At 36.9% G+C, this 24,966-nt stretch overlaps 1 long non-coding RNA gene and 1 pseudogene across 1 annotated transcript; both read right to left on the bottom strand.

Annotated features, from left to right (window-relative positions):
• Window positions 1-5,726: 5,726 nt before the first annotated feature.
• LOC143599183 (uncharacterized) lies at window positions 5,727-8,205 on the bottom strand. The gene is made up of 3 exons (XR_013147261.1): window positions 7,374-8,205; window positions 6,710-6,789; window positions 5,727-6,344 (listed from the first exon to the last, which is right to left on the bottom strand). It is a non-coding gene; the product is annotated as an uncharacterized LOC143599183 (long non-coding RNA).
• Window positions 8,206-11,059: 2,854 nt separating this feature from the next.
• LOC143599182 (putative aquaporin TIP-type RB7-5A) lies at window positions 11,060-14,348 on the bottom strand (annotated as a pseudogene).
• Between the last annotated feature and the right edge of the window lie 10,618 nt (window positions 14,349-24,966).

Here is a 24,966-nt window from a genome sequence, read left to right as displayed (position 1 = left end):
ACCGGGCTTAACTCGTTTAGGGTTTCACTATAGAACGATCATTATAATCCTATCCAACGCAGCTACACCACCTTCATTGTAGCGCCTGTCAAACCCTATAACCAATCATACTAATTTTGCTATTTGATGCGAGTTCTAGACTGCTCATTGACGTCGGCTTTAACAGCCAATTACCCATCAAATCAACATCAAGGCAGGTAATTAATTATACTGTTAGTTTCGTCTTGATTCACACATCGATAGCCCTATGCCTATTAAATTAATTAATGATCGATTTAACGGATTGATGGATCTAGGGCACATATCTAATATGTATCTTTGCGGGTTGTTAAATGAATACTGGTAATTAATCAGAATGGGGGAAAAATAAGTAAAAGCCATGTAGGATATTTAAAATGGCAAGTCATTAGCCACATCGGCAAAAACTTAACCCCGTTAAATATTTTTAACGGGGGATCATAAAACAAAAAACATGGAAAATGAGAGACTATCAGAGGGAAATAACTCAGGTGGGATTATTATTGGCCAACACATTAAATATGAGATTATTTTAATCCAATAATCCAAAATATTAAAATAAATAAACTAATAAAAAAATACTTGCTGTCCAACCTTTTAATTAATTGTTCTTGTTTATATTGTATGTTTAATTTCTTTGTTGATCAAGTTTAATTGATTAGTTTAGTCACCTGTGTGATTCTAGTAAGAGTTAATTGCAATTTGGTTCATGTGGTGAAACCTAAAACTTAGGTTTTGAAGAGGTAGGTCCCAGCAGAGCCCAGTTGGTCCCGCAAGACTCACCTTGAACAGGGACGTCTGCGCAAAGGCCATCTGCTCCCGCAGGACCCACCATGCTCAGAGAACCTTACGCGCAGTACGCAAGCTGTACACGCAGGGAAAGCCTCCCAATGGTGAAGTACCCCGCCTGTTCCCGCAGTTGCGGATACAAGCCATCAGGGAAGGCTACCCGCAGACAGCAGGGCTACACGCACAAGACAATAGATACATCAGTAGTCACATGAAGGAATGAGCAAGGCGGGAACAATCCCGCCAAAGTGAGCCAGTCCGTATGATTCTGAAAGATCTTTTGTACTATACCTACCAAGGTATGGATAGGACAGACAATCTGACCAGAACAGCCCATGAGCCAATCACAGGGTGACAGCTCACCGACAACAGTACGAGGAGGAGCACCCTCTAGTACTGTTTGTCACTATTAGCCGCTGCCTACTCACCAACTCTTACTGAGGGGCGTGCGCAGCCTACAGTTGGTGGAATAGTGTTACTGTTGGCCATAACCTATTCACCAACCAGCATGGCCTGCGTATAATCCACAGTAGGTGGGACGTGCATAATCTACAGTTGGTGGAATAGTACAGCCGACTTTGTTACTGTTGGCCGTAACCTATCCACCAACCAGTATGGCCTGTGCACAGTCCACTGTTGGTAGAACAGGAATACTATTCAGCCGGCTGTACCTTCTAGGAAACCTACCTTCGGCTATAAATACTCCAACATCTTGGAATGGTAAGATCATCTGCTATCCTGTTATCTAGCAATCTCTTAATATACACTTATATTCAGAGCAATCTAGTCTGATTCTCACGCCGGAGGGTGGTCACAAGGAGGAACCCCCCCCTTCTCAGTGACGAGCTTACGGTGTCTGTTTTGCAGGTCTCCTGAAGAACAACCTTCTCAGCTAGATCTCATCCGTGGGAAACATTACTTAACCCCCAGATTATCTATAATCTGCACCGGGTCACTTAGTGTTTCTTCAGGTTTCAACGTTGTGGTAGCATTTTCGCATATATAGGCCATGTGGTGGTCAATTTTTTTTCAATCTGGGTCCATCGTTAAGTCACAACGTTAGTGCTTCTATGAAAAGACACTAGTACTCTTTCAATTTGCAACCCTGTGGTTTTTAAATAATGCAATTTGGACCCTCGTTTTTGTTTAACGATTTCCCTCATTAAATAATAACAAAACCGTCCACCATGGATTTTGAAACCGGGTCTAGCCACACTAAGTACAACACTCGCAACCATATGGACTGCCCAATCATTTTAGTAAAATATTGGGCCGAATTTCATTGAAATTCAATTTAGAGAATGAACGTTATATCTTCTTATCCTTATCCAAAGTATCATACTATGTGTATTTCTTCACTTATTTACGATAAATAGTAAGTAAAAAGTCCATTCCATTTCGAAAAAAGACCCACGCCCAAGTTGGGAACCAATAGGTAACACGCCTGTTAAAGCCGGCTATGCACCCTTGCTCTTCTCTTATAAGCAAGTAGCTTTGATTCGGGAATAAGCTGAAAGCCAAGTAGTATGAGTTGAAGTGAAGGGCGTTGGTGAGTAATAAAAATGACAATTGTTAAAAGTTTGATCATGTTTATTCAAATCATAACCCTACCACCACCAGCTTCTATACCCTCTCCAACATAATCACCTTCACCATTCAGATTTTAGTTCAGCTTTTACACCCTCACCAATGTCAACATAATCATTTTTTTAAATGTGGCATTTCACCACCACATGACCCATATATGTGAAAATGCCACTTCGGAATTGAAACCTGCGTTTTGAATTTCACCACAATGACCATAATTACAATTAACTCTTCCAGTAATTGTTTATTTGTTATTATTTAAAAATATGAAATTTTTTTAAAGCACTATTTGCTATATATTTGCTTGACTCATTTTTTATCTAATTGCCTAACATGGAATAAAAGTAACTGGCCCGACCTAATTAATTCAGAAAAATTCAAGAATTATGGTGACGGGTTATTAGAAATTCGAGTATTGAAAAATAGTGAACCTTTAAAGTTTTGGCTCCCTTGTAACATCCGACTCTCACACCACCGATATTGTCCACTTTGCCTTCGATGATGGCCCATCCCGGGACTCACAAACTTGTTTTTGGTTTTCCTGTAAAGACTTCTCAGGAGGTCACCCATCTTAGTATTATTTTCATCTGAGCACACTTATATGTGGAGCCCTCCTCTCGTCCGCTGGCATTAAACCTAAAACGTGTTAGTGATATAAAAGACATGGCATTTACTTACAAACCCAAAAAAAAATTCTTTTCACAGCTAATGTGGAATTAGTCTAGTGTGATATCGCCAATGTCTTGCTCCGCTGGTCAAGAAATTTAAATATTTCAATAAACAATAATATAATATAATAATAAATTTATTTGATATATAATGACATTTAGTTGCATTTTCTATGTATAAAAATGGATCAAGTTACATGTGATTGGTTGTCATGTTTCAAGTAAATTACATGACAAAAAGTCGACTAGTATTTTAAGGGGATTAGAGATGGGATCATTAGATAACATTAAAAATTCTTTTTAATTGCGTCATTCATCATATCTTTAAACCTAAAAATATGTTTGTTTTCCTATTTATGTTACAAAACCATGAAAGAAAATAGTAAATTCCGTCAAAATCATATCCGTTCGTTCCATTTTATCTGTAAACACGAAATCATTCCGAAATCTTCACAATACCGACAACGTACACATTTTAAAATGAGCGGATAATATTAACTAATATGAAATTGATGCAAAAAATAAAAAATAAAAACAAAAAACAAACAAACAAACCATATTAAGATATACATTGGTTCATTTGTACTTAGATCCGATGGAACTTCCCAATGTGTGTTAAACGAGATGGAACAAATTTGTGTCTCGAAAGGTTAACATATTGGTTTAGCGTTTGCACTTGACACGGCTTTTAACTAGACATAATTTTAGTTCCAAGGGAATGGATATTATGTCTGCTTTATGTGCGGTATGTTTGAAATCAGTGGAAGTTTTGGATCACATCATTGTCCTTAGGCAGGTAAGATTTGGGACATGATTCATAGGTGGTTGGGCATTTTTTTTCTAATAAAGGCCCAAAAGAATTGTATAGCGGTTGGATCAAGCTAGGTGGTTGAAAAAGAAAAAAGATATTGTAGAGGCTATTGTATTTACTACTTAGTGGTTCATTTGGAGAATTGGAAATAAGACTATTTTGGCTCCACTTGAGATGCAAAGGATTTTATTTTATTTTATTGTATTAGTGTTTTTTTTTGTTTTAGTCACGTAACTGTAATATTCATTTGAATTTGGTAGATTGGTAAAAAAGAAAAAAAAAACAAAAACCCTTAATTTAGTATGCAAATTTGTTTCCTTTACTTTAGACATTTCTAACTACGGAGGTGCAATTTAAAGTTTGTTTAAAAAAATGTTTCATTTTTGAAATAGTTTTGCTCCGAAGGGCTATTCATGAACCAAGCTGAACCGAATGCAGACTTGCTTATAATTGGCTTGGTTTGAAAGCGATTCAAACCAAGCGGATTGAATTTTAAAAAACGAGCAATATTTTATGCTTGAACTTGGTTTGGTTTGGTTTGGTTTGGTTTGAAAACGAGCGGCTTGGTATCGTACAAAAGTTTAAATTTCTAAAAGTAAAGAATATCATTAATTCACGACTTTCAACTACACAATGTCTAGACTTCCAACACTACAATGTCTAAAACTCAAAGTTAACAAGAAAACTTATATAAAACGAGCATCTAGAGTTTAAAATTGAACTTTAAAGTCAACATAAGAAGAAAAATGTCAAAAAATTTAAAAACTACTTTATATATATATATATATACACACACACATAAATATATATATAAATAATACATAAAAATAATTCGAGCAAAAACGAACCGAACTTAACCGAGCGAGGCTTTGCTTGTGCTGGGTTTGTTTTCAAACCAGACCGAGCCGAACTACTCATTTTCAAACCAAGCCGAAATCGAACGAGCGTTTTTTCGGGCATTTTTCGAATGAGCGGCGAACAGTTTGGACAGTCCTATCCGAATCTAATTCTAACCTATAAAATAAAATTAGGTTTAACGTTTTTAATATAGAAATACAAACCGTTTGAAGGTTTAGATTTGAAAATCATGTTACCTCATTTCATTACTGAAACTTATTACAAAACAGAGTTTAAGAATATTCTTTTTTTCTTTTACAACTAATTTTGATTATTCACGGGTCACAAGTCTACTTACTTAATACCAGAGACCACTCTTAGACAGGAACACACCATATGTGAGTGAGAACACCCCTGACTCAACCTAACCCCCACATATATATAGAAAAGGGTTAAAATAAAAAGAAATAGTTTTTTAAGAATGACATAAAAATTGAAGCTTGGAAACTATGTAGCCTAAATCCTAAATCCTAGGAAACTATTTGACAATTTGGAAACTAACAATCTCAACCACTAGATCTTAAATCCAATGGTCTAAATCTATTCTTACTCTTTCTAGAAAACTATCTCTTTTTATTTTAACCTACCTATATATATATATATACTAGGTTAGGTACCCGTGTACAATACGGGTTTAACAAATTTAATTTTATAAGTTCAAAACATTCAAAATATCAATAATAAAAAGTCAGGGTAAATGAATTTGGGTGTCAACTATATAACAAAACACAACATAGTTCACTACAATGTGAAGTTTGTGAAAAATGAACTTATCTTTGGCTGTAGAAATAGAAATTTTGATACCATTAACATCAACTTCCAAAGTAGAAATACTATATAAATTCATTACGGGTTCTAACCTAGGCAAGAAAAGTATTTGTATAGTAGTTTAAAAAATATAGAAATTTTTCTCTTTAAAACCAAATAAAGAAACTGAAAATATATATGGACAAAGACTAAAAATTCATCTCAACTCTTGTTCCCAATTTCAACCAAAAAGGCAGGTACATAACAGCCAAATAATTTTTTTAACTAAAAGATATAATGTCACTAACAAAATATATTTATAAGTCATATGACAAAGCACTAAGTTTAGTTGTATAATTAATTAATACATAATCATTACATATACGAAAGGAACATTCCAATTTCATTGACAGCAGCAACGTCACATCCATTTTGGCATAGAGGCTACCTATTTCAATTAAGAGAAAAAATAATGGCTAAAATAGGTTGCACTTATGATTTGCTTACCTCGTTATCCAGTGTTATACAATACAACATGGTTGCTGTTCCCTAAACAAAGACAAAAGTACCCATTGAAGAAACTATATCCAAATCATTGTATCATCTTTTCTTCATTTGTCTGTATAAAGCTTTATGATGCGTAAAAAGGTCGTAGTAGCTAATGTCGAGCCTATCTATAACGATCATGTAGGAGAAGAGTGTTCATTATTTTGATATTATTACATGGTAAAATATGTGATTTAATACTAAATAGAAAATAATTTTAAGAAGAATGACCTTATTCTTAATGAGTCAAAGCTCATAACACCAACTTTTGTCGTAGACCTCTGTTTTGACACCATTTAATTTAAAAGTTTACAAATATACATTGTTGTTTTTTGTAATGGGAATCAATTTAAAACAACTTCCTTAGTTAAAGTCAAATAAAATCAAAATGAATCCATTTGGATTAAATTAAATGAATAATATACAACTTATAATACATTCCAAACTTATAATGTACCTGTTTTAAATAGCAATTATGATGTTTAAAGCATACATGGTTGACCATCCATAATTAGTTTCAAGAAATTTCAAAGTTTTATTTTTAAATCACAATAGAAAGTGATACATGTAACCAATTTGTAAATCATCTTACTACCAAGTTAAGTTATAACATAAAAACATATAAAAATGCTTTCTAAAGACTTACAACATGCGGCCGTTAGATGGTTAAGTAGTCCACATGGAGTGCCATATGTTGTGTCAGCAGGATATACAAAACTCAATGACCTGTGAATATGTCAATGAAAAAGAGCATAAGAACGGTACGAAGGGAAAATAAAGATATAAACTACATTAATATAAATACTATGCATGTATAACTTTCTATTGTAAACTATATTTATCAATAAAAATTATTATGTCACAACTCAAAAGCTATATTAACGGGAGATAATAAAGCTAATGTAACAGTAATTTGATCGACCTTCTAGTATGTTCGGGATGTATCTTGGCTAGTTTGTTCAATTGTCATAAATGTCATTGACTCAAAACAACTAATTAATAACTTTGTTAAAACTTTAAAATTCTTGAACATTTAAAAGTTAAAGAGTAAAATTATGCATGCTAAAGGAGAAATCATGATTTGTTAATAAGAATATAGCTTTTAAAAACTTATTTTAATACTTGATACTGATACAAAAAGTATTTGTAAAGGTTACCGAGATAGAACGGAAAAAATGCTGATGGCGCAGACCAACCCGACAGGTTTGGAATCACATTAAAAATTACTGGTTGCATTCCGTATGCAACCAATTTACTGGATTTAAAGTTTAACTGAAATAATAAAAGCAATGTGGTTGAAGAAAGCTGACATTTGAAAATATAGTAGATAGATCATCTAATTCTGATAGAGACCCAACCCCTGATTCTTGGTGTAGAAAATGAAAACAGATTCAGATTAAACAAAAGCAAATTGAAATGCATTAAGAAATATGCATTAATAAAAGTAAACAAACAGTAAACATATAAACATGGTTAAAAGGCAACTTTAGAAGTCAACATGACATAACCGGCCTAAAATAACAAAAGATATGACAACACCAAATGAACTATTCACAATCACAACTATAAACCATGAAACTTCAGTCCCGGATGCATAAAATAAGTAAACAGAATACCATAAGTCAACTTGTAAGAAAAAATAACAAACATACCTCGTCTCTATCAAACAAACGGTATTCATAATCACCACCAGGTCCATTCAGAGGCTTATCCTCTTCTTCAACTTCCAAACAACCAAAATCAGCCTTATCCAAAATATCTTGATCGAAAAACGCATATTGCGATGCATCAAAGACTTTTTCATCTGCATTACAAATCAAAACACACCACCAAAGACCAGATAATATGTTAACAAACTTAAACTATACTAAAATCCATGAATACTTTAACAGAAGTTAAATTATAAACAAGCATTAATCGATAATAAGCTACTACCTATCATTATCAATCAACAATTATCAAAATCGGCAAGCCTAGACATAGAAATAAGCAATTAAGAACGAACTGTGTACCTAAGCAGCAGAGATGATTAGGGTTTGTATGATAGACGGCTAATCAACAGCGGATCGGTTAGTAGAGATGAATCAGGCCGGGTATATGAAATGGGTTTCTAAATGGACTATGGTGGGAGACGGTAACGATGAGACATGGAATAAGGCATAATGATGAGACATGGATGATGATGAAGATGATGATAAGACAGTGTGATAAGGATTGTCGGATCTAGAAGATATGTCGATTTTGAGTGTCGATCTGTAGATAATCTGAATCAATTGGAAACGGGAAAGATAGATTTAGGGTTTATCTAAAAGATGATGAATGTTGTTATTTGGTTATTAGATTAATAGAATAAGGATAAAACCCAGTTTGGAAAAGGTGTGTTATGGGAGGCGGGAATTGACGGTAAGAAGATGCCACGTGGCATAAGTAAACTTTTATTTATTTAGTAGTATAGATTTTATATGTAGGACATGAACTCATGAACTCTCTTTTTTATAATTGAAGTTTTTTAATGGTTAACCTTAACCACTTAAGCTAGAAAACATAAACTAAAATATAGTTGCTTTTTATGCGTAACATTTACCTCCTTACAACAATTATCATCGTCAACTTTTGCAAGTCGGGAACAACCGTCTTAACGTATTTGGTGAGCTCAAAATTTTGATATTGTTTAGCCAAGTGGAGAGTTTTCCATAGACCCGAGGTCACCCCATCGTAGAATTTCTCAAACTAAGCAGGCCTAGTTATGGAGTTTTTCTCCCATGGACATTCAAACAATGCACCAAATATGCGTTAGTGGCATACTGGCATTCGAGTTTGATATTCCTTATATCTTAGTTTTCCTCTTCTAAACGACATTGTAAAATATGCTTAAGGTGTCAAAAGCACTCTATAGGGGCTCATCATGGATATAAGTTATAACCAGTGTCAAGTCCACGGGTATTTCGAGTACAATTTGTTCTTCTATTAATTGCCTCCATGAAAAATATATCAACAAACATTCGATTATTTAGAAAAAGATTGGCGATAGAGCTTGTAATGAGTTTTATTGTAATGTTCAAACACTGCCATCCCAAAGCCCACAAAGTTCATTCCATCGGTTAAGTGCACCCATTGGACCACCTTATGACACATGCAAGGTGAAAACAAAGGTTTCGTTGACCGTCACCTTGAAACCCGGAAACACCGGTTGTCTCCGTCTAACCACCGCCATACCATAGTCGCCTAGGGTTCTGGAATGGAATCCGGCAACCGTAGAAGTCGGAGAGAAAGGAGAGCACCATAGGAACACAACCAGAGAAGATTAAGCAGAGAGAAAAAATGTAAACCCATTTGTTTTTGTCTCTTATGGTGGAAATTGGTGTTAGTGGACATTGTGGTCCAATGATGAGACAGTACAATTTTCACTTCATGATGAACAACTTCACTGCACCACCGACCTTCAAAAATGTAGATATATAAATTGGGTTACTGGTACCATCAAACAGTCCAGTAAACAACTTCTTTGTGTTATTTCCTTTTAATTTAAATTAGTGTCTTGCTATTTACTTGTCCATCCAACTAACATTGGACAATAAAGACTTGATCGAGACATTTGCTTCTCAAAATGCTTGGAGAGCCTTAAAATTCGCTTAATTTGATCATTTTAATACAATAGTCCCGTTCTGTTTAGTTTATATAGCAGTTGTATTCGTGTTTTGTTTTTTTATATATATAATTGATGAGTTTATATTATAAGGATGAGGCCCAAAATTAATCTCGCACGAGGCCTAAATATTTTTTATCATTCTCGGGGACGGGCCTGCGAAAATGCCACTAGAAGCCTAGAAGGAATAGGTTTGTCCTTAAAAAAAGTAAACACTTTTGCTTGGCATGTTCATCTTGATAGATTACCAACACGTAAAAAACCTTAGTCGATTAGGGCTTGATATCTCTTCCATATTGTGTCCAATGTGTCTCACAAATGGAAACCGTTAATCATGTCGTTGGTCATTGTCACGTTACGAAGAAGACTTGGAGGCTAGTGATGATCTGGCTAGAGACAAACTTTTTAGTTTCAGTTTATCCAAAGACGTTGATGTTACTAGATGATGCTAGTATTAGTTTGAAACAAAAAGGTGTTAGTTGAAGTGGGCTGCCTTACAATTTGGTGGAATCTTTAGAGATTCAGAAACAATATCGTTTTTTAGCCGAAAAAGGTTAGAAATAGAGAGATTTTTGAGAATATTGTTCATTATTCTTTTTTATCTTATTGTTGTAATACTTTTTTCGGCTCATTATGTTTGGGATTGAGTTTGAAAAGGGCTTATGGGTTTTCAAAAAGCCATTTTGAAAAGCCAGGATTTAGGGTTTTTGAAAAACTGTTTTTTAACATTTTCAAAAAGCTAAAATAAAAGGTTTTTTTTGTGATTGCCAAACAACATTTAACTTATTGACTTTTTGAAAAAGCCAATAAGGTGTTTTCAAACTCAATCCCAAACATGCCCTTAGTTTGTTCGGAGCCTCTTTTTTTATCCCATCACGGTTGTTTTTTGGGTTAAAAAAACATTATTATAATCATTTCAAGAGTTATGTGATATCATGGCCATTTAATTTTTCATGACAGGTTTTAAGTTAGTGGGCTGTGTTGGCCAAATGGACCATGCCATATCCAGTCCAAGACCGGTTATATATAAGGTTATGTCTTATGACTTGTATAATTTGAATTGTTTTAACTTATGCTGTATACATACCGAAAAGAAAATTAATAACAATTTTACAAGTTGATCACTTAAATATGGGAAATTAATTGAATTTACATTTTAAAATTACATGAATGACATTTGAAAAGAAAAGATAAAGCACAAGTTCAATATTAGGGGTTGCAAATATTTAATTTAACCAACCCTACATAATTCTTGAACTGGACTTCAAACAATGTGGATGTTACACCCTCGACCTTTAGCGAAGATCATGAAATGCCGACACACAATAAATCGAAACAAAAAGGAAGTTATTAAGCATAGTCTCCAGAGGCCGGAAGTGACTCATATGATCCAATGAAAACATCACCAAATATGAACCCAGCCAACCCACCACCGATCAATGGACCAACCCAATAAATCCAGTTTTGAGAGAAGTCTCCACTAACTAAAGCGGGCCCAAACGATCGAGCCGGATTCATTGATCCACCACTGAAAGGACCAGCGGCCAAAATGTTGGCTCCAACAATGAACCCAATTGCTATTGGTGCAATGGTTCCAAGTGACCCTTTTTTAGGATCAATGGCTGTAGCATAAATTGTATAGACTAAAGCGAAAGTAATAATGATCTCCATCACGACTCCTTGAAGACCATTCATGCCATCTGCAACTCCGTGTGTTGGCACATCCTATCAATATAACAAATACATAAGCAACAATCCAATAATTTAAACCAGTTTTGTGTGTAAACAAATACTTTAAATAAATTATCGCTCATGTACATTGACTTTACATATGTATATATAAATGTGTGTAATATTTAATCAACTTGGTGTTTTAACATGGGAGGCTCGGAGGGTGTGTGAGCCGCACCATCGGCCGAGGCACATAAGTTTCAAAGGCACAAACTTTTTTATACATATTACATATATATGTTTTTTGGTGTTAAAAATAAGGTTGTTTGCAATGCTTTATGAGATAATTACATGGTCAGAATGGTTTTTCTTTTAATAAATCAGTCGATAAAAGATTTATCCATGTACATGAGCGAATAAAAAATTTTCGTTAAGGCCTACGGGCCTATTTATTATGGTTCGGCTGAGGTATTTAAATTATCAGAGACGACCCTGTGTTTTAATCGTAAAAAGATCAGAAGCCTACCAAACCACCGGTAACGAATTGTAGGAGGAAGCATGCAATAGTCGAACCAAGACACTGGGCAATCCAGTAAAATAGACCGGTTATGATGGTGATGCTACCACCAATAGCCAATCCAAATGTGACTGCCGGGTATAAATGACCACCTGGTATGTTTGCTGCCATTGAAACCCCAACGAACAATGCAAGTGCATGGGCTATTGCTATTGCGACTAGTCTAGCAGGGTCTAATGCTGCATTTGTAGTGAGCTTACCTGCAAATTGTTCAAAAATCAGTTATATATATTAATTGTTAACAAAGTTAATATGTACTTCTTATCATTCTACGCATATATATTTAATGGAACCTTAAGACTAATACTTAGTAGGCTGTGTTGGAAGTAATTTCAAACTTTAAGTCACAAGTCGGTGAACTTGATGGACCAATATTGACAAGTAGGTCATAGTGGATATGTTTCCTAATTGTATTGTCTTTGATAGCAAGTTAGCTTAGTCCTATATAAACATGTCATGGTTAGACATTATAGAGTGTGGTGGTGGTGGTGAGGTGTAACCGAGTTAGGGTTCATCTAGAGACACACACGAGATGTAACCGAGTTAGGGTTCATCTAGATGCATCCGAGTTAGGGTTCATCAAGACTCAAACCGAGTTAGGGTTTGAGAGTTTGTAATATGTTTTTAGAGTAAGATTTTCTGATTAATTTAAACGAGAGTTACTCGTTTAAATTCGTGTGTTGATTATCGATTTGGGACTTGAATTGGTATCAGAGCGGTTGCACTCTTGGAGTTAATCGATCAAAGTAGTGATCGATAAGGAGGTGATTGAAGACTCAAGACATCGATCAAAGTCATGACTCATGATCGGTAAGGGGTTCGGTCAAGTCGGTTAAGACGTAATTGGAATTTTAACCAAGTTCAAAGGGTTGTGATAGAATAATCGAGGCAAGGTTCGCGATCGAGATAAGGGTCGACGACAGGTTTAGATTTGGCGACAGCGGTGTTTTTCGTTTCTGACAACGGCGAGTAGATTGTTCGGCGGCTGGGGGTATTACGACACCAGCGAGTAGGAAGATCGAGCAGTGGTCAACTCGTTTCAAGTCTAATCGTAATTGTTTTTGTTTTTTGTTCACAATATTGCGATTGAATAAAAAAGAATAAGAAAAAACGGGGTTCTCTCGAAGAGAAGATGCAGCAAGCAAGGAACTCTTGTTTTGATTGGCTGTTATGTTTTGCAAAGTCGAAGGAATTCAAAAGAAAGAAAAGTATTAATTCTTTATTACGAAGAAAGAAAAAAGAATATCTTTGAGCAATTATTTTCTTTGGAGTGCATGTTTTCAAGCAAACAGGTTTGGCTTTGAAAAGTTGCTTCTATTTGTATACGCTTCACGTGGTTGAACGAGTTAGGTTCAAACCAAGGGTTTAATATGTTGGATCGATCCGGAAACCTAAGAAGATCAAGAAGATTGATATTCGCTCGACTAGATGACAGGAATCACAGCCAACGGAGTGGATATGCGAGTTCATACGACCGAAGGAATGGTCATGGACAGGGTCACTAGTCGAGTTCGGGAGAGCCGAAAGAACACAGTCATGGATCAAGAGGAGTTTCAGGAGGTCAAGACCGATATGATGAAGACCGAGATGATGAGATGGTTGTGAAAGCCGAGATGGTCAAGATCATGGGTCAAATCACACAGGTCAAAGAAGACAAGCTTGGAGACAAAGATCCGCATATTTCGAGTCAGAAATTAGGGGGTGATTGTTGGAAGTAATTTCAGACTCCAAGTCACAAGTCGGTGAACTTGATGGACCAATATTGACAAGTAGTCATAGTGGATATGTTTCCTAATTGTATTGTAGTTATAATAGGTAATGTCTTTAATAGCAAGTTAGGTTAGTCCTATATAAACATGTCATGGTTAGACATTATAGAGTGCGGTGGTGGTGGTGAGGTGTAACCGAGTTAGGGTTCATCTAGAGACACACACGAGATGTAACCGAGTTATGGTTCATCTAGATGCAACCGAGTTAGGGTTCATCAAGAGTCAAACCGAGTTAGGGTTTGAGAGTTTGTAATCAGTTTTTAGAGTTAGATTTTATGATTAATATAAACGAGAGTTACTCGTTTAAATTCGTGTGTTGATTATCGATTCGAGACTTGAGGCTGGTTTATAAATATGAATTAATACACAATTTAAACCCAATGAGAATTGTTCGTATATGTTTGTTTAAGTGTATTACAGATTTTTGTGTAACATTTAAGCTTTTAAATCATGTAGTAGTGTTAAACATAGCCTCGTATAAGTAAAGCAACATACCATATGCAATGGCAGACCCTACACCCGCAAATACGAAGAGAAGTGTGGCAATGTATTCGGCCAAATAAGATTTAAGTTAACCGGCACTGAAAGAGTCACCAATGCTACCAAGTGCCAACTTCACCATTGCTGGATTCCTTTTGTTGGAGAGAGATAACTTGAAGTCAGAAAATGAAATGGTTGACTTTCTAAAGTGCGTTGTGATTTGTGTAGGGGTGAGCAAAAGACGGTTCGGAATCGTCATAACCGAGGAACCGGAACCGAACTGGTGCCTCGGAACCGCTAATGTGTGTACTGGTTTGGTTCTCGGTTCTCAGAATTTGCATTAAACGGTTCCCGGTTCGGTTCCGGGTAAAACCAGCGGTTCTAGACTTGGAACCGAAGAACCGGAATATTCAAAACGTTTTGAATAAATTTACCAATCCCCATTTTTTTATAGATTAACTTATTAACCGACATCTATTCAATCATTTTTTAATTCAAATCTTCTTTCTTTACGTTCAAGAACTGACAATCATGATCAATTTTGATTTAACATATCAAGGTAATTTAATATAAAATGATATGATCTTCCGTTAATCTATCGTTGCTAATGGTTTATTTAACTTCAACACTTCGGTTTTAATAAAAAATATAACGGATGCTCATGTTATAATCTAAATTAGTTTTAACGTGAAAGAAGACATACAATTGTATAAACTTGTTTTACAATTTGCAAAGTTTGCATAACTCATTTGATAAATACATGATCGAACCGGTTCTAGCCAGAACCGATTAGCGAGAACCGTATTTAACGGTTCTGAAACCGAACCGGTTTACTATAATAGGTTCCGGTTCTATTTTTCACTCATTATCGGTTCCGGTTCCGATTCCGGTTCAGTTCTCACGGTTCTGAACCGTTACACAGCCCTAGATTTGTGGATGCTTTCAAGAAGCCTTTATATAGTACATGATTTCAAAGTTTAGTTACGTGGGGTTGATCTAAATGCATAGAGAATTTGAGCTGGCACCGACCGTGGGCCCAAGATGGCTAATTCATGACCAATGATTAGAGCCGACCCACCGGCCTTCATTTGGAAGTATAATGCTTAATCTCCTTATAATACTAGAAATATTATCACTCTTTTCTTTGTTTACCATATTTTTAATGTTCAAATATATTAAATAACTTTCAGTCTTTGAATTTATATAAATTGCATTTCTAACCCATGGCCACAATACAACGATAATAAGACCTTGTTATAGTTTTAACAAATATTTTTCATGGTCTAAGGAAAATAACCTAATTTCCAACCAAACTGTATGCTTTTTAGTACAACTTTTATATGATGTGTGGTTACAAGTCTCTTACAAGTCAAGAGACATGTTTAATAAAGAACCAAGTTTAATTATACGTGGGAGAGAAAGGGAATTGTAATATTAATTTGGCTCAAAAAACGGCTTTTGTATTTACCGTTTCTATTCTATAGTAGTTAATACGCTTGATTGGTTTTGATATAGGGTTACAGTTTCTAGCACAAGCATAGTTTGAATTTGGACTTAACAAGTTTCGTGTAAAAAACATGTTGGCACGTTTAAGATCTTTTTAAATTCATGTCTAAATAGGTTAAACACATGTTAACCTGTTAATGATATGACTCGAACCTATCCTGGCCTGTTACCAAACATGACAAGACTAACTTATTGTTCCCGACTTATTAATTAGACAAGAGGCTCCAATTATCCATTTCTAAAAGTAATAACTTTTCATGGAAAATATTAATTACGTGGAGCTTCCAATAATCGAGTGCATGAGTCATGTTTATTTTAACATCAGTATAAGTCTCTGGTATAATTAATAGCTTATTTAACTTGATACTGACCCCTACGTACGTTGCATGTTTATTTAAAAAGCGAAAATTCCCAAATAAGTGTTTCTGAAAACGTTTTTCAGGTTTTAGGTGTCATTTGCAAGAAATTTCTAAAATAGGTATTATAAACTAGTCGTGACGAGTAGTTTATGATTGCACGCGAGTAGTTTGTAGAACCAGTTAAAACTTGCCACGTGCCTTAAACTAACCGTGACGAGCAGGTTCACTAATCATTTGCTCGTCACGACTAAATAAGTTTCATGCCTCGTAATCAACGTCCACGAGTAATTCATAATTCATTTAGTCGCGACGACTAGTTTACCTGGTTTACATTCCTCACACAAGTAGTTTATTAGTAGTTAACTCGTCGCGACTAGTTTAACCTTACAATCTACTCGTCGCGACTAAAGAACTTATGAATTACTCATGGGTGTTGATTACGAGGCATAAAACTTATTTAGTCTAACGAGTAAATGGTTAGTAAATCTGCTCGTTACGGTTAGTTTAAAGGCACGTGTCCAGTTTTAATTGGTTATACAAAATACTCGTCATGACTAGATTATATTACCTATTTTGGGAATTTCTCGCAAATGACACATAAAACCAAAAAGACATTTCCATAAACGCTTATTTTGAGAATTTTCCCATTTAAAAATGGTGCTAAGTAATAATGGATCGGTTGTCAAGTTTCAAGTGAGGTGTCAACACGATGAGTTGTATCATCAAGGAAAATCACTAAATTAATCATGATAAAGACAATTAAATAAGAAAATAATCATTAACTTTTTAATATTACCAGTGAACCAAAGCGCAGTATGCCGGTATATGTAATTTACCGGATTTCACTGTAATGTGACAAGTTTTAATCCAACATATCACCTTGGTGCATTAGAACACCTCAAGGTCGGCCATAAGGTGTGGCAGAGTGGTCGACAGTCACAGGCCCAACACCTCGCTAGACCCGATTTGTTTTTTTTAAATTAAATGTTTTCTATTAAACAATATAACCAAGTAAGCTCATATAAAAATTAGATTGTTTAAACTTAACAAAATACCTCATTTTACTTGAGACCCAAAAAAATTTTTGTCTTCGACCCCAAAACTTTTTTTATTCTCGGAGCCGCCCTGGAACACCGTGACACTGAGTAGACCTTGCCGCGACAGTGCTTGAATTGACCAAATTAGTTGGTAATTAATATGAAGATAAAAAGAAATTCAGATAGTTAAAAAAGGTTGTTATGTTAATTATCTTGGTGAGTTGGTTAATAAGTAATTTTCCTGCCATTCGACCATTGTTTTGCTATGGATATAAAATCAGATAATATAACTTCATATTTAATAACTTCCCGTATCTTTTGTTTTCGTTTTTCTTTCCAATTCTTCGGCCGCTAAGGGTTCGCTGAGTGAGTGCAAGAACTAGATGTCTCGTTCCATTTGCCGCAATCTATATGAATCGGCATACTGTGCATTCGCTTCAGTGTTAGCATGGATGGTAGCAAGGCGGTCCAGACTCTCGGTCACAAAAGTCAAAATGGCCGAACATATCTTGTAGTCGCTCCATGTCTTTACGGGTCCCCTCTTCGGCTCGTGTCGACGACGAACCCTCAACATTTTCCCCTTGTTTTTACTTCGTCTCCCGGGGCGGGGCAATTCTTGTACGCCTTCGTCCCCCTAATTTAACCTCTTCTTCCTCGTCTTCGTCAACGAGGTCGTAGTTACGAGCATCAGAGCCGGAGATGGGTGTGCTCGGATTTATGGAAGACGAGGTCTTCGACCTTTTTGAGGATCGGGATGATGCACCGGATTAAGGATGAGCAAATTTGGTACTGGTACTGAAATCGGTACCGATTTGGTACCATCGGTACCAAAGTTTTGAGTTTCAGTATCGGAACGGTACTGGTATTTCCCGAATTTTACCTTAAATATCGGTACCGAATCGAAAATTTCGGTACAGGTACCAAGAATTTGCGAGTTTCGGTACTAGTCTCATCCCTACACCGGATCGCCGAGCGACCGGGCTGGTGGGTAATTCAAGACATTTCGGGCTCCAAATTGCGTGTCGGAAAAATAATACAAAAGCTTGGGAGCATATTGGAAGTTTATATTTTGTTGAGGGGGTTTGTTCGGGTCGGGAAAAGAAAATGGATAGTTTAGGGGAGGTTAGTTTCGTGTGTTGGGGGAGTTCATTTGTTGAGTGTGTGGACGAGCATATTACCCAAAACCGAGCCATGCGTTGTTCGGGTTGTTTATCAGATTCATTTTCTTAAGGTGTGTGGAGAATTGGAAGATTGAAGGTGGTGTTCTTATTTGAAAGAGTTGGTATTTTTGTTGAAATATCTGGTATTTTTTTGTTTGAGATACTGGGTATATATATATATATAGAGTTTTGTAAATTAATTTTATTTTTCTAGTTGACCATTGTCAACGGTCATATGGAATAAAATAATAATATTTTTTACACTATCGGGAGACATGTATTTGTAGCTCCCTCTAAAATCGCCTAGATGTGTGGTGTTCATGACAATATTTGATAAAAATCGCCCTAATTTAGTCCTACAACGCTTAGCATTAATAGACATGTAACCTAATGTGAATGTGGGATACCATAATAACTTTTTTTTTTGCACGTCAAGAACATATAGTATATAAAAAAAGGCGTGGACGCCTCCAGCGGGAAGCTGGAAAAAACAAAGATAGGAAAGAAAAAAATTACAAGAGAACGCGCGAAAACAACTAAAGTGACCCGAAGAGCCTCTCAATCCTTAGTGCAAAGCAACGGAGAATTGGCCGAAATAGACCAATTAACTTCCTTGTGGTTCAACCTAAGCTTAACCTAACCGAACAAACTCCTTTTAATTTCTTCAACCGTGAAATCTACAGACAATGATCGAGCATTAAATACCCTCTCATTCCTATGCTTCCAAATGAACCAAAAAACAGAGTATACAATCGCTGTCAAAAGCGCCTTTCACATTTACATTGTTGTTCCTCGGTGATGCCTAACAGTTGTTTCAAATTGTCTAGACCAGTATAGTCCCACCCGCACCAAACTGAAATTAATCTCCAAATCGCTTTGGCCCGGTATCAATCCAAAAAAACATGTTTCGTCGACTCAACCTCCGAAACGCAGACTCGGCAATCACTTATAGGAAAAGAAACCCCTCTTGCGATTAGATTAGGCTCCATAGGGATTTTGTTTTGTAACATCCTCCAAACAATTAAGTTAACTTTAATTGGAACCCATGTTTCCCACCCGCAAATAGGAACCCCGTCACTGTGAATTGCGGTTGCCATGACCCGTCTCATAGCATGAACCGTGAACTTTCCTGAAAAGTCACCGGTCCAACGCCACCCCGTCCTCCCTACCTCCATTAAAGGGAATAGCTCAATCAATTCTTTGAGGTCAAATAAATTCGACAACTCTTCGAGAGATAGGTTTGTTGGATTTTTATGGACGTTTCGGGTCAAGTCAACGCGACCGACCCGAACGTGACCCGGACTGAGTTACACCGGGGGTGACGAGATAAAGGTCTATTTAAAGGTTAATTAGGCCCGATACAATTGATAAGGTGGACAGGATATTGGACTAGGCTTTGTTTGTTAATTGGGCTTAAGCCCATATTGGTTTATCTAGATTAAACCCTAATACTAACACTATATATAAACAATAAGATGTTATTATTTGAGGTTAACCTTAAAAACACAAACCCTAGCTGCCTACTCCTACTCCGGCGCCGATTTCCGGCTAAACCCGGTTTTCCGGCGAGCCTATTCCGGCCGCCATACACCTATATCAAGCACCACCGATCATTATTCCACCAACACAAGCACCACCGCAACTCCTTTGAGCTCCGGAACTGTTGAATAAACCCTGGTTCGTTTTTCCGGCAACTTGGTTCATCTTCTCCGGCGAGATTTGGTTTTCTGGCGAGCTCCTTTTTGCTGAACTAAAGCTGCCGCTGCTTTTCGTTGCTATTTGAAGCTGTTCTTTGCTGTCCAACATCGTTTGCCGCAACCACAGCTCGTCGGAATCCGCCATTGCCGCCGCGTGCCGCCGCCACTGCCGGATTCTCCCTTGGTGTTTGATTGTGTCAAGTCTAGCATCTTTTGTTAACCCCTCGGTGTCTTCCCGGTTCTTGTAACCGAGGTATATCGACAAACCCCCTATGGTTGATTATTATACGCTTTATCGTACTCGTATTCTAGTTGTAATCGGATCCAGACTTTTGGGTTTTCGGTTTATGTTCGGGTTAAACTTTATATTGTTCCGCTGCGTTTTTATAGATCGTTTAGTTTTATATATTAATGATGATTAATATTTATCGAAACGACATTAATAACTAAAACGGGTTTGAAAAGTTTTATCCGTTTTCGTTCCGAACCACCGTTGAAACCCAACAGTGGTATCAGAGCCGCGGTTACAACGTACGAGTCGTTACCGGTTCGTTTAAAACCGGATCTACATCTTAAACTTTAAATCGTTTAAAGTTTATAGATCTAGTTTTATTTTCGGGTAATTTTGAGTTGGTCAAAGTTTTGTTTATTTTATTTGACCAAGTCAAAACGACCCGAAATTCGTTTATTGTGAATATGTAAATCCGGCCCCGACTTATGTGATTGTTTGGTTGTGTTTGGTAATTGAGCTTGTTTTGGCCATATGGTTGGTTCAAAAGTTGTAAAAAGGTTATTATTTAATTTTCGGTTTTCTTTTGGCCATATAGATGGTTCAAATTTGTAATAGGACATATTATGTTAGTTTATAAATTTTTAATTAAGAAGACGGGAAGATAACTGAGGACGAGCTCGAGGACCTTTTTGGAGTTAGTGGGAGTTCGGACAAGACGACGGGATGCACGGTCAAGTCCATCCTTGTGGTTGTTTGTGTTGTGACCCCTTGACCCGATCAGTCTCCCTAATTGGCTCTAGCGAGACCGATCAACTTTTGGCCATAAAGGATTTACATATTTTTTTGTTATTTGCTATTTATGGTTGCTTGGATTGATTATAATAGGATTATAATATCACCGACCAAATACCAAATAAATTTGAAAATAAACATTTTATTGACCGATTTTGTTTTGCAAATTAAAAGCGTTTTGATTTCCAAAACTGATAACTTAATAGATTTCTATTAACTTAAAATTGGTTAGTCGTATCGCTACAAACTTAGTTTTTAATATGTTATTTAAAACTAAGTGTCCCGAGAGATGAAAGGGTTCATCTGTTCGTCGCGGTAATAAATACAGTAAAATTTGACTTTTACTCTATTTGGTAATTTTAAAATTAATCCCAATTTAAAACCAATAGTTTATGCCAATCCTACTACAAGTCACACTTGAGGCATAGTGCGAAAATTCGAGTGTTTGGAGCTACAGCACCACACTTGTTTTCTAGCCTATCCCATCAAGGTGAAAGCGTTTCGTTGACACATCCGGCGCTTTCACAAGTCACGGTACTAGGACAACTATTACTTTACTCTCTTGTTACGTGTTAAAGCTGTCTGGAGACTTAAAGTGGACAAAGATGAGGCTAAACGTATCTATACAGACAATCGTTGTCTTTATAGGCCTCATAACCGAGAGTTGTGCTCTATTTTCACAATTGACAATCGTTGTCGGTCTGCCTAACCACTTATTAATGTTGTGTGCTACAGCTGCCTTTAATAACTGGAAGCCAGATTCTCATACTCCTAATTAATTAATGTTATTGGGTCGTTAATAATAGGACTACAACGTCGAAAATACTAATTAAATTTAGTTTTGCTTAATTAATCAGATGTCGTCAATCGAAATTTCACCCTACGCCCTTAAGACTATCCTTGAGAAGGATAAACTGAACGGTACCAACTTCATCGAATGGCACCGCAACTTAAGACTTGTTCTAACCATGGAAAAGCGCATGTATGTTTTCGATGGACCTGTTCCAAACGAGCCTGAAAACAACACAGCCGCTGCACGAAAGGTTCTTGACAAGCATAAGGATGACTCGGCTGAGGTCTCCTGTATTATGCTAGCCACCATGACTTCTGAGCTTGCTAAAGGCTTGGAAGACTTTGGTGCCTATGAGATGCTTGAGCAACTCAAGGGCATGTTCCAGAAACAAGCCCGTCAAGAACGTTTCGACACCATGAAACAACTCATCAGTTGCAAGATGGCAGAGGGGTCTCCCGTCAGTGCTCATGTTCTTAAGATGAAGGGGCACATCGATCAGCTCAAGAAACTTGATTATCCCATGCCCGATGAGATGGCATCGGATTTCATCCTCAACTCTCTCCCCAACTCATATGACCAGTTTGTAATGAATTTCAACATGAATGGTTGGGTGAAGACAGTGCCGGAACTTCATAACATGCTCAAGACGGCTGAGATGAACATTCCTTCTAGGACCAATCAAGTTCTGACCATTCGATCTGCTGGTGTCAAGAAGCCTAATCCCAAGAGACGGGGTTATAAGGGTAAAGGCAAGAAGAATGTTACCATTGCTGCCCCTCGTGCCACCAATGCTAACAAAGGGGTTCCAAAGATGCCACCCGCCGCCCCCTGAGGAGCGCCAGTGCCACCGATGCAACCAAATGGGGCACTGGATGCGAAACTGTCCCGAGTACCTTGCTGAGATCAAGAAGAAGAGAGCCAATGGTGAAGGCTCTTCTGGAGGTATTTCCATACACGTTATTGAACTTTTCACTGTCTCTAGCAACACATGGGTATTTGATACCGGATGTGGTTACCACATCGTTAATGTCCTGCAGGAGCCTGAGAAGTAGAGGAAACTGAATAAAGGCAGCATGGAACTCATCGTTGGAGATGAGAATAGAGTACCAGTTCTGGCAACTGGAGTATTTTATTTTACGTGTCCATCTAGCCTAGTTTTTCATTTGAATAATTATTAGTATGCTCCTGGTTGGACCAGCAACATCATTTCAGTTTCTTTACTGTTTGAACAAGTTTTTAAGTACATGTTTTAATGGCATGGCTATTTCTGCTTACTTAAATGATATCTTTTATTTTGAGGCTAAACCTCGAAATGATATATGTAATATTGATGTTCAAACTAATAATAACGTATATATAATCTTTCAAAACGTATCAGATCTGGCATCAATGATACATTTCTATGGCATTGCCGACTTGGCCACATAAGCAAGGCAAGATTTAAAGACTCCAATCCAAAGGGATTCTTGAATCCACAGGACCGGACTCTTTTGACGATTATAAATCTTGCTTAGTTGGCAAACTCGCCAAAGACTCCTTCACTAATAAAAGTGAACGAGCAAGTGATCTATTAGGACTCATACATACTGATGTATGTGGACCTTTTAGAACCATGACTAGAAACCATGAAAGATACTTCGTTTCTTTTATCGACGATTATAGTCGATATGCTTATGTGTATCTTATGAAACACAAGCATGAAACTTTTGAAATGTTCAAAGAGTTTCAAAACGAAGTGGAAAACCAACTTGGTAAAACCATTAAGATACTTCGATCAGATCGAGGTGGAAACTACCTCAGCTCATAGTTCATCAATCATCTAAAAGAGTGTGGAATTGTTTCACAGCTCACTCCACCTGGCACACCCCAACATAATGGCGTGAGCGAGAGGAGGAATCAAACTTTGCTAAACATGGTTTGATCGATGATGTGTAGAACCAACTTGCCTCACTCCCTTTGGAGTTTCACCCCTTATGACCGCCTCCCACATTCGTCAAATACTACAACCAAAGCGATTATTACTTCTTTCATCCTGATACAAATATGATTTCTATCAAAAGGAAAGACCACTTCCTCGAGAAAGAATTTTTCGATCGTGGAACTGGAGATTATTTTGTCGATCTTGAAGGAATTCAAGAACCACAAACAACCGCTGAGAAGCTAGAGTGTCTGATCAACAAGTTGTTGTTGCTGATACATCAGACATGAACACGAGCGTTTGCAGAGTACTATGACTCTCGCACCCAATCCCAGATACCTATGGCATCTGGATGGTCCGTAAGTCTTATTAGTAGCCGAGTCTGGCGACGAAGCTACTAACTACATATCTGCAATCTTGGATCCGGAATCCGAGAAACGGCGAGATGCCATGAACGCCGAGATGCAATCTATTCTTAAAAATCAAGTCTAGAACTTGATTGAGCAACCCCCCGAAGGTCGGGCAATAGGGAGCAAGTGAATTTTAAGCAAACATCTCGAAGCTGAAATCTTCACTTGATGAGAAAATCAAAGAGTTTAGTTTTATCAAAAAATGAAGATGAACCTTGTGTTTACATAAAGGCTAGTGGGAGCAATGTATCATTCCTCATCTTGTATGTGGATGATATACTGATCATTGGAAACAACATTCCTATGCTTAAGGGAGTTAAGCACTGGTTGGAATCTTGTTTTGCAATGAAAGATCTTGGAGAAGCCACATATATTCTGGGAATAGAAGATCTACCGAGATAGATCTAAGTGACTTCTAGGGCTAAGTCATAGTACATACATAAGCAAAGTCATGACACGCTTCTCAATGGACAACTCCAAGATAAGAGCTGTTTCATTGCTAAAAGAACCGTCTTAGCAAATCGCAATCTCCGGCAATGGACATTGAGACAAAGAACATGCAAGCAATTCCATATGCTTCAACGATTGGCTCTGTCATGTATGCTTTATTATGCACTAGACTTGACGTCTCGTAAGCGTGTTTGGAGGAGTGGAAGAGGAGCTCATTGTAAGTAGTTACACTGACGCTAACTTCAAAAATGACCGAGATGCTTCTCGCTCATAATCTGCTTGGATGATGAAATTCATTGCCAACCTCGATCTAATTCCAAGTTTAGGAAAATGATCGACGTGATATGTGATAACACAGGTGCTATTGCTCAAGCCAAAGAGCCCAATTATCATCACATGACCAAGC

This window comes from Bidens hawaiensis, unplaced genomic scaffold (assembly GCF_021521415.1).
Source record: "Bidens hawaiensis isolate Kalapana, Puna unplaced genomic scaffold, B.hawaiensis_p1.1 tig00051596_1, whole genome shotgun sequence".
In the NCBI taxonomy this organism is placed as follows: domain Eukaryota; kingdom Viridiplantae; phylum Streptophyta; class Magnoliopsida; order Asterales; family Asteraceae; genus Bidens; species Bidens hawaiensis.
This window is presented reverse-complemented; position numbering and strand designations above follow the sequence as displayed.